This window comes from Catharus ustulatus, chromosome 27 (genome assembly GCF_009819885.2).
Source record: "Catharus ustulatus isolate bCatUst1 chromosome 27, bCatUst1.pri.v2, whole genome shotgun sequence".
Lineage (NCBI taxonomy): Eukaryota > Metazoa > Chordata > Aves > Passeriformes > Turdidae > Catharus > Catharus ustulatus.
This window is the reverse complement of record NC_046247.1, coordinates 101,230-118,260: the sequence shown is the minus strand read 5'-3', so window position 1 is coordinate 118,260 and position 17,031 is coordinate 101,230. Positions and strand designations below refer to the sequence as shown.

Here is a 17,031-nt window from a genome sequence, read left to right as displayed (position 1 = left end):
GGAGTCACACCAATTGTCCAAAGGAACAGAGCTCCTGGAGACCGCTCCCGTCCCACCCTTTCCTTGTGCTCCAGCCTGGGGGGACCCTGCGGAGCAGCGACCGCCTGGCTGGCGGGAGTCATCCCTCTTGCTTGTGCTTTCCTATCCCATCCTGGCTCCAGATGCTAAACTGGGGTCAGCCTGGCAAAGGACTTGGGGCACTGCAGCGGAGCCACACCGCTTGGTTTCTATTTCCAGCTACCATTCACCTGGCCCCTTTTTCCAGTCACAGGGTCAAGAAGGCCAAGGTGCTTCCAGCCAGGCACTGGGGCCAAACCAGTGAATGCATGGCCATGAGGTGATCACACCTGGAAAGGCCTGGGCAGTGTATGGATAAATACAGCTTGTGACATTTGCAGCTTCGAGAAACTGCTTTGTCAGCTGTATCTCTCTAGGGAATTCCTACAAAACAGCCCAGCCCACCACCAGAAAAGCTTGTATGAGCTGAGAGGCAGGAAAAGTAGATCAACAGAAGATTGCTTTACGTTACATAGTCATTGAAATTTTTGTACTGAGAAAAGGCCAAGTTTAGCATTAGAGCAAAGCCGAGTCCTTACCTCAGTCTAGGGAAAACACCTTCCCTTTTTCCAGAGTCATTCAGCACTTCATTGACAGTCTAGATTCCCTCTGATGTTTGAAATAGAATAGACACCACCTTCAGTTCAGATAGAGCTCAAATGTTTGTTGCCCAAAGGATGGGCACTGCAACTGCTGGCACACTGTATTTGCTCTCAAAAGTGCCACTGGTCTGAACCTACAGATTCAGTGTCTATCAGTGCCTCAGATCCTGCTTCACTCTGTAGCTGCATGTCGTGACTGCAAACACAAGTCCACACTCTGACAGAGGCCATTACCAGCCAGAGCTCATGTACCTATTCAAAGTTTCTCCCTCAGCATAATGCAAACTTTCTCCAGATCCTGCATCCACCAGGAGTGTTTATACACTTGACAAAGCCTAACTGTGCCCTGCAGTCCAGCTGGGCTTACCTCCCAGCACACCTCAGGGAAAAGCAATGTTACAGTGCCCATGGGATTGCCTCCCTCACCCCTCCCATTCTGAGATTCAGGCTGGCTTTGCTTTGTGCAACCTCTGGCACTGGTGACTTTCACAAACCCAGAACAGGGAAACTCAAGCATGGGACAATCCCCACGGCAGCAAACCTTTTACACAGACTGGCTCAGTCCTACAGATTTCTGGTGATACAGTGATGCCTCATACCCTCCACAGGGATGGAGAGGAGACAGGTAAGCCTTGCACAGTGCTGGAGGGAGCACGGGGCTCACCTTTGCCTCTGGCACAGGACTCCCTTATGGACAACCTTTGCCCACAACCACGGCAGGGTTCAGGGAAGGAAGGCTTGTGACTGTGTGCAGGGTAGGAAGCAGCTGTGGCGATTGTGGAGTCTGGAATGATGACCACACGGTGCTATGGCAGACTCAATAAGATGGAATTGCCCCAGGTCCCCACTAGAGAGGCAGAACCTTTCTACCACGGTGAGGAATGAGAAAAGCACCTAAATACAACATCTGCAAGTCAGAGCTCCTCTGACAGAGAATTATTACCTTTCGGTATGATCCTGACAAGTTTGGCCAAGCCACAAAGTCTCTACTTTCCCACTAAGACCTGGAGTTTTGCCTGCAAACAGCTCTCAACAACTTCCCACAGCCCAGAGCTCAGGGCACTGAGGCATCCTCGGCCATTGGTGGCATCCACATGGGTTGGCAGGTCACAGGCTGCAGCAGACCCATGGATCTTGAGGCAACTGTGTGGAGTTCACAGCATTAATACTGCTATCAGTCACATATCTATAGCTCTAAAAGTGAAGGTGATTTTGGGAGCATGAGTGAAGGGGGTCCTGTGAGGTGGGAGGTACCTGTCTGTGTTCCACCTTCCCTGAAGATGGGGAGAACAGAGCACTTTGCATTGAGTATGTACTAAAAACAATTTCTTTTCCAGGCTGTTTGTGAAGCTGGTGCTGGCTCAATCTGTAGGAAGACTGGTCTCTTTGCTCCATTAATTGCTGTCCCTTGTTAATTGTAATTTCCTTAACACTTCCCATTGGTGCCTCTAATAGGTCTCATTCACCCATTACCACCTCACCTGAGGCATCTCCAAAAGTTACACCTACCTGTAAATAGCTGAGCTGCATATATCAGTGCTGAAAACTCATACCTCAGAGCAACCTGCTTTACTAGCAGTTTGTCAGTGTTATCTTGCCTGTTACATCTAACAGGAACATCCTGGCAGTTCTGGAGAAACCAACACTATGGGCAAAACCCTGTCTGAGAAATCAGAGCCTTTGAGAGCTTGAAAAATAACAAATACAACTCAAATAAATGAATGCTTTTAATTACAAAAGGTCTTTCCATTTTCATGAAAACATCTCAAAAAAAAAAAAAAATCTCAGGCAGTTCCTTAACACTTACCTGTTTCCAGATGCTGAACTAAGATTGTCTGGACTGCTCATTCCCCAAAATTTCATTTTGTGTCTTCTCTTAGTGACATCTGAGCATACGATCATCACCATAAAGGCTTCAGAAATAATTGAAGATGGACTCGTGTCATGTTGTACTCATAAAAGCTAACACAGAGTTAAACTGGGGCTCTGCAAATGGACATTATTTACACTAGGAAAAACAGGAATATTGTCTAACAAAGAGCAAATTCATGTTGAGAAAAAGTGACCAAAAATTACTTTGGATAATACCAAATAACAACCTCTGGGAACCCCTAGGGGCTTTAGGGATTTTTTGCAAGGCAGGGTTTCAGCATTCTCTTAAGTGCTGTTCCCTGGATGCTATCATACTTATCATACCCAGGTGAAAGCTATTTTCTCCCTCTGCTATCCTGAGGCAGCTCCTGGGATAAGGCTCAGCATCCCTGGTGCCTCAGTGCCGTTGTATTCTGGGTTCACACCTGAGATGAGAGTTGAATTCCAGCAGCAGCTGTAGACAGAGTCACACGTGAAGAGAAGCTCTGTCAGAAATTTAGAAGGCAGAGGTCTCTGAAGAGAACTAGTCCTTCAGCTACAAAGAGCCTTTTTTTTTTTTTCAGGATACAAAGTTCTGCCTCTGACCTTTGGAGAAACTCTTCAGCTGTGTGATGATGTAGCTGTGAAGGAATGCAAGGCTCCTTCCTTGGTTTTGGTATCTGCCATGTAACCAGAGAAGTGACTGCCCAGAACCAGGCACTTGCTGGCTGCTACCAGTCTGTCCTCAGCTGTTCTTCCTTTCATTTAAAGGAACGAGGAGTGTAATGTGTACAGCAGAGAACCTTAAACACCTCACCCTGGAGAAGAATAAATTACATAAAATGGGCTTTAATACTTCGAGGAAGCTGTCTGTGCCTTTGCCCAGGAAAGAAACACAGCCCCTTGTGAGCCCAGCCACTTGAGAAATGATGGCAAGGTGAGTCCAGGACTGCAGCCACTGAAGGGAGCTCCCCCCGAGCACTTGCAGTACCCTCCTGGTACAAGGACATGGATACACACAGGTTCACCTTACTCCAGCATGTCCCATTTGTCCTTAGAGAGGAAAACACTCCCTGTGCTCCCTGCTGAGGCTCCCAGGACCAGCCAGGCTCCCAGGTTCCAGTCAGCAAGCTGTTATTTCAGGAAACATCAATGTAGTTTTAAAGCTGAGTCAACAACAGAAGCTGAATAATTTAAATGTTTAGCAATTCTGCTACTGCTGCCCAGCCATGGATAACAGCAGGTACACAGAAAAACAGTGGCACTGTCAGGCCACTTCCTGTTGGGAGAAAGCAGCAGTGATGCAGGCATAAATAAGTGGATAAGGATGCTCTGCAGAGCTGAAATAGATGCTGCAGCTCAGAGCAGGCAGCCCTCAGAACATCACAGAGCTGAGGCTTTGCTTTCCTGTGGTGTTTGTGGCTTCTGGCATGGTGAGTCCTGACTTCACAGGAAGTGCATAGGTGCCACTGGTGCTCAGCTTCCAAAGTGCTGGAATCATCAGCCATGAGCAACAGAGGAAGCATGAGGGGTCCACACTGATATCTGCTCTCCACTTTTCCATCTGAGGAGAAGCTGTGCAATGTGACGTGGTGGGAGGGGGACAAAGGTTTGCTGTACACAAATATTCCAGCCCTTGCTCTCTAGCTGCCTCTCCACCTCCTTTGTTGTTGGGGGGAGGATGAGAAAGCCAATTTAAGGTACTTCTCTCCAAATCCATCTAACAACTGGCATGCAGAAGCACAGAACAAATGAAAAGAAACCCAGTGGACTGGTTTGCAAAGCTCAGCAGCTATTAGAAATAAGAAATCTCTTTCTGTCATAGCCCTAATCTAAGAAACCGTTTAGTGGTCATTTATCTGTTCAGAACTATTCAATCTGTGAGATTCTCAAAGGAAATTCAGAAATACAAATTGAATAGATCTTCTTAAGGCTGTGTTTCTTGAACTGTGCACTGTTGCCTCCAAAGGCATGACTTTGGAGATGAAGCAGACTGCTCTCTTACTCCGAGAAATAGCTGCCTTGTACCAGCACAATCACAATTTAGTTCTTGGAGAGGAAGCCGCCTGAGCCCCAAACCAAGATGTGTCAGCAGCCTTTTGCCCCTCCCTGAGCACATACTGAGCAGACAGACAGCTTCATAGCATGTGCCTCTGGCATCTTACCACGACTTACCAAGTGTTCTTTTTGCTCATCATTTCAACAAGCCAGGCAACACAACTGAAAATGTCATCACACTGATTTATCTTATTTATACTTATTCAAGCATAAAAACTCAGGAAGTCAGACTCTCAGAGTGAAGACATGAAAGAGCTGCAAAGCTCCCAAACAAAAGGAATATTCACATCCCATTGTTTATGCTACAGCTTAGTACTGTGCCATCCTAGCTGCAAAGAAGATATCTGCACAGATAAAATTGTTCAGCAACCTCTGCATCCAGCTGTCTTATCCAGTGGACCAGAACACATCTCACCCACAAGCATTCACTGTTTACTCACTCCTCTTAGAGATTAGGCAGTTCTGAGAGCAAAAAGCATCACCTAACTCAGCCTGAATCTGAAAATTCCCAGTTCTGGGAACTCAGAATTTGGCATTATGCCCACAACATGGGCCAAGGGCAAATCACTTCTTAATTACTGCTCATGGTGCAGATTTCAGCTTTCATTCAGACAGGCACCAATCTGAAAGATGTAACAAGACTCTTCTCAGGCTGCAGTTAATCTCACCCCAGCTATTGATCCTGTTGGATCCACTGGTCCTGCTGTAACTGCAAGTCTGCAGATAACTGAGAGATGCCTGAATGTTATGCCTGTTTGGGAATCTCAAGACCACGACATTTCCGTCACTTGGCTGCAGTGCATGCCTGGAGGCAGCAGAGACTGACCTCCTGTGAGAAAAGATGAATGCACAGTCCCACCTGGCAGGCTGCAGTCTGCTCCTCTTGGAAAGGAATCTGCTCTGCTCCTGAGAATCAAGCCAGAGAGCAAGAGCTCAGATCTTGCCTCACACTTTCAGTGTACCTTTATTCGCAGGCACCCAGTCTCTGAGGTCTGCACTGTACCTAAATACCACAGCCTGCACCAAAATGATCTTGCTCTGTCATGTTCAGGCAGTTTGACAAAATATTTCCTCCTTTAGTATACAGTGGCCAACAGCACTGAGATCACAAGTCTGAGGGTTGTCTATTGTTGAAAGCACAAGGAATAGGCAGGGTGCTCAGAATGACCTGCTTTCCTTCCTCACACCACCCAGCTGCCCCAAGTGCCTGTCTGCACACACACACCACCCCCGAAGGACATCTGCTGTGTTCATGTCCGAGTAAGTCACACATGTGCCTGTCCCCTCAGACATGGGCCAGAGATGCTGGAGTCACCCACACGAGCAATGTTCACAGAGCAGCAGTGAATTCCCAGGGGCCATTTCACAGCACACAGAGAGGAGGACAGGGCGTCTTGCCCAGGACACACAGCTTGACAGACTCACAGTGAGGATCAACAGAAGCCCCTTGTCTGTGCTGCTGGAGCACACTACAATGTCAGATAGACCAATATGATATTTTCTCAGTGTTTAAAGCTCATCTTTATGTTCACTCTTGAAAATCCACTGCATCCAGCATATCTGGAGCTGCAGGAGGATAGAAGAGGCACCTGAAGCCAACATCCCAAGGGTAGGCTCACAGAAGCAGTTTTGGGCTCCTACAGAGTCAACGCTTGAAGCAGGGCTCAGTGCTCAGCTCCCCTGAGAGCCAGCAGAGAGAAACAAGAATATCTAAGGGTATAATTCAGCTGACCTACTTCCACATGTGGCATAGCATGGGAAGGACTCCCTCCTCCTCTCCCAGGCTGGAGGGAGTTGAGGTGAGCAATTCAGACACAGAGGTCTGCACCACAGCACTCCTGGGGTGGGCTGAGCATCCCCTCACACAGCAGATGCCCACCATGGCACTGATGTGAGAAGAGCAGCCCCACTCTGCCCAACACACCCAGCAGCAAAATCCCATCCCAGAAACATCCAAATCCTCTCAGCTGCTGTTGCCATGGTAACGCCAGAGCCAGGATCTGCCAGCCTTTGATGTTCAGATCTGCTCAAAGCGTGCAAAATGTTTAAAGTGTGAAAAATGCCATTTGGAAGCTGGGGAGTTGTGTGGAAGAGCACCTGGCTGCCCTGAAGATGGAAGGCCCGCCAGGGAGAAAGTGTTAATGCTGTCCAGCACCACTTCATCTTCCACCACAGCCCGTCACTACCAGCATGCTGCTGCTTCTGTGCCCCAGCTCACCCACTTAAGGAAGTTTAATATTTAACATCAGACAAGTGCCATTTCACAGGGTAATTTGGGTTATTAATTTAAAAAAAAAAATCCCCCTTCCCCCAAATGATAAAAAGCAGGATGCTGGTACTCCATTTTATCACTGCTGGGAGCTAAGCCCCATGAGTGCTGGCTCCAGAGCCACTAATAGGGAATCTGGGAAGGGAAGAACAGCCAGAACAGCCAGCAGAGCCAAGTAAGGTGCAGCACAACACACTCCCCATCTTCCATTGCATCACAGCAGAGAGGAGGAAGCAATTCCACATGACACACAAGTTGTGCCAATCACAGGAGCAGCTGGCAGTCTGATCCCCCCTCCAGCAGCGCACAGAGATCCCCTGCATGGCAAGGACACCTCCGAGCTTATGACTGCACAATCGCTTACCTTACAGAATTAACACTCTTGTAGCATTTAGTGCTATGATTCCCCGAGGATTTGCAAAAAAACACTGCTGTCAGTGCCAGGAAATGCTTGACACTGACCCTGCATCCACCTGCCTTACTGAGCCACCAAGTCAGGGTGGTTCAGTACAAGCCAAGAAGCTCTAAAGTGTAGGGGCATTGAGAAATGTTTGAAACATGTGAGAGATTTTTATGCCAGGCTTCTGACAGAATTTGCTTTACAATATGAAGCACAGAAACCTGCAATAGTTTCCTACTTCAGAGAGTAGGAGTTCTCTTCTACACTGAGAACATGTGTCCTGCACTCTGTCATTCCCACCACTTTCATTTTAAGATTCAGCCGACTCCACAGCTGCAAAGTTTCTTTGTATTCTTTCACCCTCTTGCTAGACGAGGGATCCCATAGTGATCCCAGAGTAAGAGGAGGCAGCCTTCAGCAGACCACAGAAATGCTACAGAGAACTCTAGGAGCTGGGGAAACAAGTGGCTTGAAAGAAACAGAATGCAATTACTTAAGAAAGATTTTTGCTGAGCAGAAGATCAATCCATGCATGCAAACACTTTATTGTGAAAAGTATCATAGCATCTTTGGAAGCAACTATAGAGGATGCTGGATATCAGGCTCACAAAAGAAATTCAACCTAAAACTTTAAATTTCCTTCTCTTAACTTCTTGAGGAAGCCTAAGTATCTGCTTTACAGGGACTACTAAGGCTGTGCTTGGCTGTGAATGGAATTATACAGTAAAGAAATCCTATTATTTCCTCTTTTGACTTCTTCAAGTTCTTTTCAACAGAAGAGACGAGCCATTTTCAGGTGCCAGCAGGCAGAGGCTGAGAAACCATTTTGGCCAGGATGCCCACTGTGGCAGATATGTGACAGTACCAGTCCTATTACGGCTGCTTTGCAGTGTTATCTGCTGACCATGGTTTGGAAGATGGACCTGCTGGAAGCCTGCAGCATTTTACTCTGTCCTCCTACTTTATTGCAACCCTTAGAGCCTCTTCAGAGGTATAACATCCTCCATACATGTTTCCATGCATGTTTATCACTCTGGTCTTTAAAAACATAGCCAAAATTAGGTCCTTGTTTTCATGGTTGGGTGCTAAAAGAGATTCCTTTGATTCTTTGTTGTTTCTTGGCACCTCACAACCAGATCACTGGCATGTCATATATCTGTTTTAATGTAAATGCAAAAATTATATATATCCATTTTCTAGACAGTTTTTGTCATTAAAAAAAGCCTAATATTATCCCAGCAACCTGCTGGCAAAGCTTGGCAATAAACAGCAGACAGCTTGAGGGTGGGGAGCTGACTGCAGCAGCTGCAGCTCCAGAAAGAGGACAAAAATCATCTTATATGCTTCATTTGTGGTGTTTGTTTTTTTTCCCCAGAAATCTCCAAAGAACAGTAAAGGAAACTCTAAAGCCTCTTCCTCCTCTGATCTCTTTTTTTTCCCCCTCAGTGTTTTTCAATCAGTTTTTACTCCAAAGAGCAAATGACAAGTTCATATCTCTTTACGGTGCACTTTCTCCAGCCAGAACTCTGCATTTATTCCTAACAGAACAGACAAAAACCACACCACCTCTGCAGAGAAAAAGTCTGCTCAGACTAAAGCTCTCAATATGCAGTACCCCTTCTCAGTGATGAACCTTACCTCCCAGTTTCATGAGGAAGTTGCATCACTATTGCAGCTGTGAGCAGAGCCTCTCAACCAGCTGCTCCGAGTGTCTTCACAGCTTTCTTAGCTCTAAGGCATGACTTTAAAGCAAAGTGAATTAGTGAAAGATGTCAGCTCCTCTTCCCAAGTATCTGCAATTTACCCATATTGTCTGGCAATAGAGGAGAGGCAGAATGACTGTTGACCCTGTGCTGAAAGTGATGGTGGTGCCACAGAACGTGCTGAGAGGCCGTTCAGGCAAGTGCTGCTGATCCCTGTGAAATGTTGTCAGGAGAGAGCAAATGCTGCTGCCTCACATTTTGAGTGGAGAGAAGGTATTTTCACTATGCCTTATTGAATGCTGCTGGCCTTGGAGGACTTCCCTGACAGGTCTGAGAAGCACATCTCACCACTGGCAGGGATGAGTTCACAAGTTTTCAAAAGCAGTTTTGCTGATACAGTACTGGTGGGCAACAGATATTTTATACTTTGGCCCTGTGATACTGCAGCTCCTCTTACTGCAATCTCAGCTCCACAGCCATTTGACAGCAGGCTGACAGGAACCATTTTTTCTCAGTCCTCACAGAAAGGGGGTCAGCCTGCTGACCATCGTGCTGCTCTTTAACAGGAGCACATTGCTATGCATCAGTGCCGTGGCACGTCCAAGCTGCGTGTAAAGAGAGCTGCCATGCTATGCTCCACTGAGCAATTCTTGCTTGGACCAAATCTACTGTCACTGTGAGCTAAGATGATTCTGCCAGGAAAAGAGCTGAAGAATGAAAAAGCATAGAAAATAAAAGCTTTCGGGACAAATACTGATCCCATGCAGGCATCTCCTAGCGCTGAACTACCCCCTGCCCCCCACCATACCAAAACCAGTGTCCCACTGGTGGGGGTGCAACTTCTCCTTCAGCATTAAAGATGGGAAAATCTGTAACACTCCCCATGAAGTAAAGGCAACTCTAACATCAAAATTCAGTAAGATTTATCATTCTTGGAACTCTCTAGCACACCACCACCTCCCTGTAGTCCACTCCCTGTTCCCACTGTCAGTCTGAATACTTTCATTCACCACAAGGGAAATAGAGAGGGGAAATAAATAAAAAATCACTCAAAAAAAGAGAGAAACGCCACACAGAGATTCACAAGTCAAGAATGCTAGATTATTGAAGTTTAGCATCTTATTTAAGGACATAGTTATAATCAGGTCCATAGAAAGCATTTATAATAGAATATCATTGATTCAAACAGCCATGTGAGAACCTACAAGATGTATATGTATGGTTATAGCACACAGTGAAATCTCACACTTCAGTCATCAGCAAAATACAGCTGATGTCCAGACAGACCAGAGAAAGACCTTTTACTGTTCCCCTCCATATTCCTATCAATGGAACAAAGAGCTTAGTATACAGGCAACTGTACTGTTAAAGCTGAATGTGTTTCACTCACCCCGCACCTGTCTGTCATACCCACCAAACAGCACATTCTCATAGTATTTATCTTATTCACTGGTGTTGTAATCAGCAAGTCCTGGGAAAGACACAATTCCATGCTCATTCCAAGCATGGCATCATGAATGGACTCAACACACTGCACTTCCTGCAGAGTATCTGCACAACTTATTTTGCTGGAGAAATGACACTGTAAGAAGGTGACAATATTTATTATTCCTTTGCAAACACTATCACACTGGTTAAAAATCAAACATAGTTTACATTCTGCAAAGGAATATAACATTCTGCAAAGGGTTTCAGCGTGCTGTTCTCTGCATTTCCCATTTGAAAGTTCCTACATAGGCACATGAACGCACCCTACAAAAACTGCAAAGTCCTGTCACCACAGTGTAGTGACGGACCATAGCCTTCACTTGTGCTTGCTGTCTTGCTGGAGTAACTTTCCTCTTAAACAGGAATCTTCCCGTGGCCTGGCCACACGCACAAACATGCGAGCACACACTCTCTCCTTCCTTCCTCATCTCTGTATAATTATAGAAACCTCATCTGTTTTCTAAATGCTCTCCTGCTGCTGCATTCTCTCCTTCCGCCTCCCAAGACACTTCAGTGAATACCTGCTGCTTTGTCTCTGCTGTAGATTTTTCACTGAGGATGCAACATTTTGAAGCCATAGATTTAACGAAGTCCCCTACACTTGCAGCCCCTACACAGAGCTGTATGGCTACGGCTTAGAGCTTCACCCAGTCAGCAAAATCTGGTTTGCAAATAGGAAGGGAGCCTGAATTTTTGCTGCTGCTTGCAGAGTTGAGGCTCAAAACATGACATAATCGTTTTGTGAAAGAAAATGTGAATTTTTAGATAGTTCTGTCATGCTGAGAAGTGCCCTTAGAGAGAGGAGGTGTCAGGAACTTCCCTCCACCTAGGAAGCTGCTCTCTACTCATCGAAGGTTTTAACAAGGCTGGTCTATTCAATCCAGAGCTAGCACTTTCAGAACCTACCCTCGTGGCATTTTGAGAGCTGGAGGTGAGGACTGTAAGAAAGACGTAAGTAGGCCAGGGAATCCAGAAACCTCTACCATCATTGATCCATCCTTCCATCTTACCACCAGCGATGCTGCACGTTTCCAGACCACCATAGGGAGGTTACATCTCGGAAGAACCTTGACACACTTAGACAATTAAAACAAATTAGCATAATTCAGACTAAACTTCTAATTTTAGCACTCTGTAAATCTGCTTTCCTTTGAGCTCAGATCTAGTTTGCTGTACCTCAGCTTCATCACACTGCAGGCAGCTTCCTATGGTGGATAGACTAAGCCCACCAGGCTGTCACATGCAGGACTTTTATGAAGGCACTTGTCCTTTCTCTCTCCCTCCTGCAAGCATTTGCTGCGGGCAGGGCTCATTCCTGCATCCAGCCATGCCCTCCTGAGGCACACGTCCTGGCCGAGGTGCCAGGCACAGAGGACATCGCACAGCTTCAAAGAACTTGCCCCTGAAACAGATTTCTGAATGCTACAAGGTTTCAGATGCTGCTCGCCTCATTTCAGCACAGTGGGCTCACCAAGCACATACAGATGCCATTACCTGAATAATTTAAGAGCCTGCAGAGCAGCAGTGCAGAGTAGCACCAACATCCCCCCAGCGCTTTCTCCCACTAGCGAATCCCTGCAGCAGAGGATTCTGCTGCTACCCAACATCCCTCACATCCAGATGCCCATATTCCACTCCCGTCCACCCCACCCCATCACGGGGAAAGGACACAAAGCAGCTCTTGTGCTCTGAGACTCTGCAGGCAGCATGGTCCTTTCTCCTGCTGCTGAGCTCCAGATTGCAGGTAAGATACCAGCACACCTCCCAGCAGCTAGTGAAGACCCAGGTGGCTGACAGCCAGCCACGTCACTTCTCTGGCAGGATCTACTGCAACTGAATGCAAGAATCACAGTAGCCTAATCCAGTGATGGTCCAGTGGCCAGATATCCATGGGAGCAGGACATAGTGGAGCTCAGAAGCCCAGTTATCATGGGGATGTTCTGAGCTGCCTGCAGCTGGGTCTGCTGAAATCGTTTGCCCTCCTTCTGCCTATCACTCTTTTCTCTGCATCCTCTCTAAACCCAGCACAAGCTGAAGGCTGCTGCAAAGAAACAGCCATGTGAAAGGATGCAGGCAAACAGAGAACGGACCCAGTGGCTGCTCTTTGGCAGCACTCCAGCAGCGATTTCTCACCCCAGTTTCTCATGTGCTTATTGCATAATTCTGACAAAGGTTTCTTGATTTTCTATCTCAGAATCCTAAGCTCAGACCACCCTGATATACCCTATTAGTGAACAGTCATTGAGTGACCTCTTTTGCTTGTCACACAACAAGAACGAGCATGGTCACCCTATATGACTGTTTAACTGTCCTTCTAAGGAATCATCTGTAATTGCTCCTCTGTCTGATTGAGTTTGTGGCTGTTGGTCCAAACCTTTCCTGACTTGTTCTAGTTACCACATTGCCCTAGCTTCCAAAGGATGGAAAAATTAATCCATGTAAAAGCATTCTCATCAGCATCCTCCACATTGTGGCAATTATCACAGTGCTGCCTCTCCCTAGTCGACCTCACACACCTCAGCCTGGAGTTTCTTCTGACAGTTGTTATCAGCCATTTAATTGCCCACACTGATCCTTTTTCCATGCTTGAATATAGGAAGGGGGGGGTCACTTGATCCTCTGTCCTTCCTTAGCTCTTTCCCACCATTTCACTCCAGCTGGAGCAAGAGCTCTGTCTCTGCCAAATGGAAGAGCTCCTGCCAAATGGAAACACCTTGCTCTCGCTTCAAACCCACTCTCACAAATTTCTTGTCTCCCTTCTCCAAAGCACCCTCCCAGCCTCTCCTGGCAGGGCATGTTTCAGTGTGCAATCCTGAGCACTAAAACATTTCCTGCTGCAGCATGCAGAAGCAATACGGTACTGAGGATGGGTGCCAGACTGTAATGTGGAGATCCATGAGCCCTCAGGCTGGTCTGCACGCTGTTTTCAGGAAACTATCAACTAGAAAACAGGCGAGGAGTTTTGTGCAGAGTGTTTCTTGTTAGGAATCACTTACTATTCAAGAATGCATTACAGGAGAGGCTCTAAAAATCCATAACAAGAGACTGTCTTACCCTTGAACACTTGCAAGACAAAGAGAGTAGACAGAAGCAGAAAGAGAAAAGAGGTTTGTTCCTCATTGTATCTTCCTTGCATCCCCCACCCCAGCCAGACAAAAAAGAAAAAAAGAAAAAAAAGTGGTAAATTCAGGGGCAGCCTTGTTCATTTGTTCTTTAGATGCCCAAGTAAAGTTTGCTCTGAATATACTAAGAGGCTGTATCGCATATTTCATACTAATAATTTAAACACTGGTAGGAATCATCTCCAAATTTTTCATCCAAGCTTTTGGTTAAATCATTATTTAATACCGTAGCCCCAGTTATGCTGCACACAGACTGAGTATGCTTTCACATTGTGCACTTGATAAATTCTTTGGACATTATTATTGGCACTGCTGCTGTTACTGAAGTCCTCTTGCCATTTGCTGCATAGCATTCTTGTCATAGACGTTGCAGAGGTTCCAGCCTCCTGCTCCATGAATCCTGTATGTCCACTGAGAAGCACAGCTGGAATCTGCATGTCTGTAGAAAGGCAGATGAAGGTGTCTGCCCCGTTTATGCTTGACTAAATATTTGGCTAAATTTAATACCAGAATATGTACACTTCAAGAGGAAGAAAGATTTTCATGGAAGTACTAACTTTTATTTATTAGCCTCAGTCAAATCATGTCGGGTTATAATGCCACCAGCCATCGACTGTGGGGCACCTGGTACAGCAGCAAGTTGCCTGTAGATGTATGTTTGAGACAAAGGGCAAGTCAAGTGCTCCGGGCTCCAGTTTGGAGAGTTTGGGCCCTTTCTAACAACCCATTTGGTGAGCTCTTCCAGTGTTTCCAGAATTCCTGGCAAGGGATTTGGTCCATTTTTTACCTTTAAGATATAGCTACAATAAGTCACAAGCAACTCAAAAAGGACTCAGTAACTGTGTTCACATGACAAGCTACAGAGCTGCCTCATAAACAGTGTCAAAACATCACTTTTCCACTCTTCCAATGTGCTTTGCTGCTGCCCACTGACCCTGGCAAAGACAAGACTGTCTCTTAGAAGTGCTCTGCATGGCTTCCCAGTGAGGGCTTCCTGCCGAGGTCGCTTTACCACATCTGCAGGGGAAGGAAGGAAGTGTTCTTGACTATGACTGCCTCTCAAAACCACAAAAAAAAGAGACATATAGCTGCATCCAAAGCACAGAGAGCGTTCTTGTCAATCACTGCTTCCCTGTCAGTGCAGTTGGCCACATGAGAAACTCCACATGCAGCCCTGCAGCAATGACAGAACGGCTCTGGTCCCCTATAAACTGCCCATCTAAGCAAAATGCACAGAGATTTGAAGCTGGGATCCTGCAACAGGAACAGCAAGAAGCCAATCCAGATGATGCTTGGCACATTCTCTAACAGCAGTGCACTTCTGTTAATTCACACTCTCTTTTGCTCATGTCTGCTCTCTGTCACACCTTCCTGTCTGCAGGGCATCACCAGAAGTCACTAACACATCATGCCACAGCCCTCTAAGTCCTCACAGTTCAGCACTTGCACTAAATGTGGGAACACACAGGACTATTGAACACTTGTTCTCTGGGGTCATCCTAAGATCGAGACCACCTCCAGCCACTCTGCAGAGCACACAGAGCAGGAACACCTCAGCACATGCCTGGCTGTTTCATGTGGCAGCTCTGCCCAAAGGAGAAGTGTGCCTGGGCTTGACACGGAGCAGAGGTGTGTGGCAAGGTAGCTTTCCTTAAATCCTTGAAGCAGCCCCTGTCAAAGGAAAGCTCAACTGTCATCATCTTGAATTACAAAGGTTGGGGGCAGGGAATATTGGAGGAGCGACAAGGTTATACATCTGGACTGTCCTTGTGCCAAGAGACAAACAAGAGGTAGAGAACACAAAAATGGACAGTACAAGGTCAGTTAGGTTATCGTTACATGCACTTAATACTAAACCCAAGAAATTGTTATGGAAACTGGAAAGCAACAAATACAATCATGGTCCAAGGAGAAGGTTTTTGGGCAGCACAGCATTAAATAACAGAACTCACTGCCTCTAAGTATCACAGAATACAAGGTTCTTGCAGGATACAACTGTGCAGTTCATGGGACACATAAAACCACACAAAAATTCTAGGAAATGTTAATGGATACTAAATTGAACAGGTAACAACTCATAACAGCAGCTCGCATGGAATGGGATGAGAAGCTATTTCTTCTGAGGCTGTCATCTCCTTCCCTCTGGCCATCTTCTCTGCTCTGTGTCATGCTAAGACTTCCTTGGACCATAGGTCATGCCTCTGCTAACTTTCATTGCAGCTATGCTTGGTGGGCTCAACCAGATACCAAGATACTGATACCCTGCACTGTACAAACACCAAGTGAATGAACAACCTCTGCCCCAGAGAGCCTGTGTCTGCGTACAAAGCAAGATCCAGCTGGCAGGCACTGGCAGAGAAACAGAAGGACCCAGTGACACCACAGTGGTTTCAGTACATTCCAACAGCCAGTGCAAGGGTCGTTGGCATGAACACGAGTCCCACGCAGGCTCACAGGGCACTGGCAGGCACTGACCTAACCCAAATCAAACCCCCACAACTGCTGCAGCAAAACAGAATGACAGATTCCAATACATCCTGGTAGGCCTCCGCTTGCCCCCAAGGAGACTTGCGCAGGAAGAACTATCACTGTCACTAGAGATGCTAAGGCTTTGGGGCAGGGGCCAACTAGAGACAGCTGGCCCAATAGAAAATTGTCCTGATTTGGGGCTCTTCACATCAGATCCCCTTTAAAGCCCTCTGGCAATGTGAGAGGCAAGCTGCTCCACCAGCTTCCAGTACAAGAGGCCCTGCAGAGAACAACCATGGACCTGCAGGCACCAAGCAACTTTTATCACTGGAGAAGAAGGCATCTGACACGACAGTGTGGCAGCTGAATGACCCCACATTCAACTCCCCAGCTGCTGCCTGAAGACCTCACATCTGTCTTGATGTGTCCACTGATCTCCCCTTTATGAGCTGCTGTCTGTGGACACAGACCTCTCCCAGAGTGTCCTGGCCCAGCTTTAAGAAAAGCAAGGCTCTCCTCAGTACTCTCAGGGCCCAGCTACCAGGAAGTCTCCAACTCTTTGGGTAGAGATAGACCAGAAGCCCACCTAAGAATTCCTGTATCATGACCTTCTATCAGATATATCCTTGATTATCCTTGGTTTCACCTCTCTCCTCGCCTGCCTTTCTGCACTAGTGCATAGCACACATACCATCAGACCCTGCTGTGAGAAGAATATTCAGATTCAAGAGGTCTGCAAGGGGCAGAAAAGCTGTCTTAACAATATGCCCATTTGTGCAGGAGGCTGGCAGCAAAAAAAAACTGGCAGTGACTTTCCAGAGACGAGGTACAGCTTGAAACAGCTGGCAGATCCCAGGCTCCAGCAGGCTGGTGTGAGCAGAGGGGACAGACACCTCTTTGCTGCCCCTGAACCCCCTCACCTGCTGCCAGCAGGGAAGGATGACCCATGTCCCATGCACAAATATAGCCTGCCCCCAGGAGCAGCAGAATCCACTGACCTCTGCACAAAAAT

At 46.8% G+C, this 17,031-nt stretch overlaps 1 protein-coding gene across 14 annotated transcripts in view; it reads right to left on the bottom strand.

Annotated features, from left to right (window-relative positions):
* Window positions 1-17,031, bottom strand: part of ANK1 (ankyrin 1) — a 55,235-nt gene that overhangs the window by 36,625 nt on the left and 1,579 nt on the right. The gene's annotated exons all lie outside the window — the stretch shown is intronic.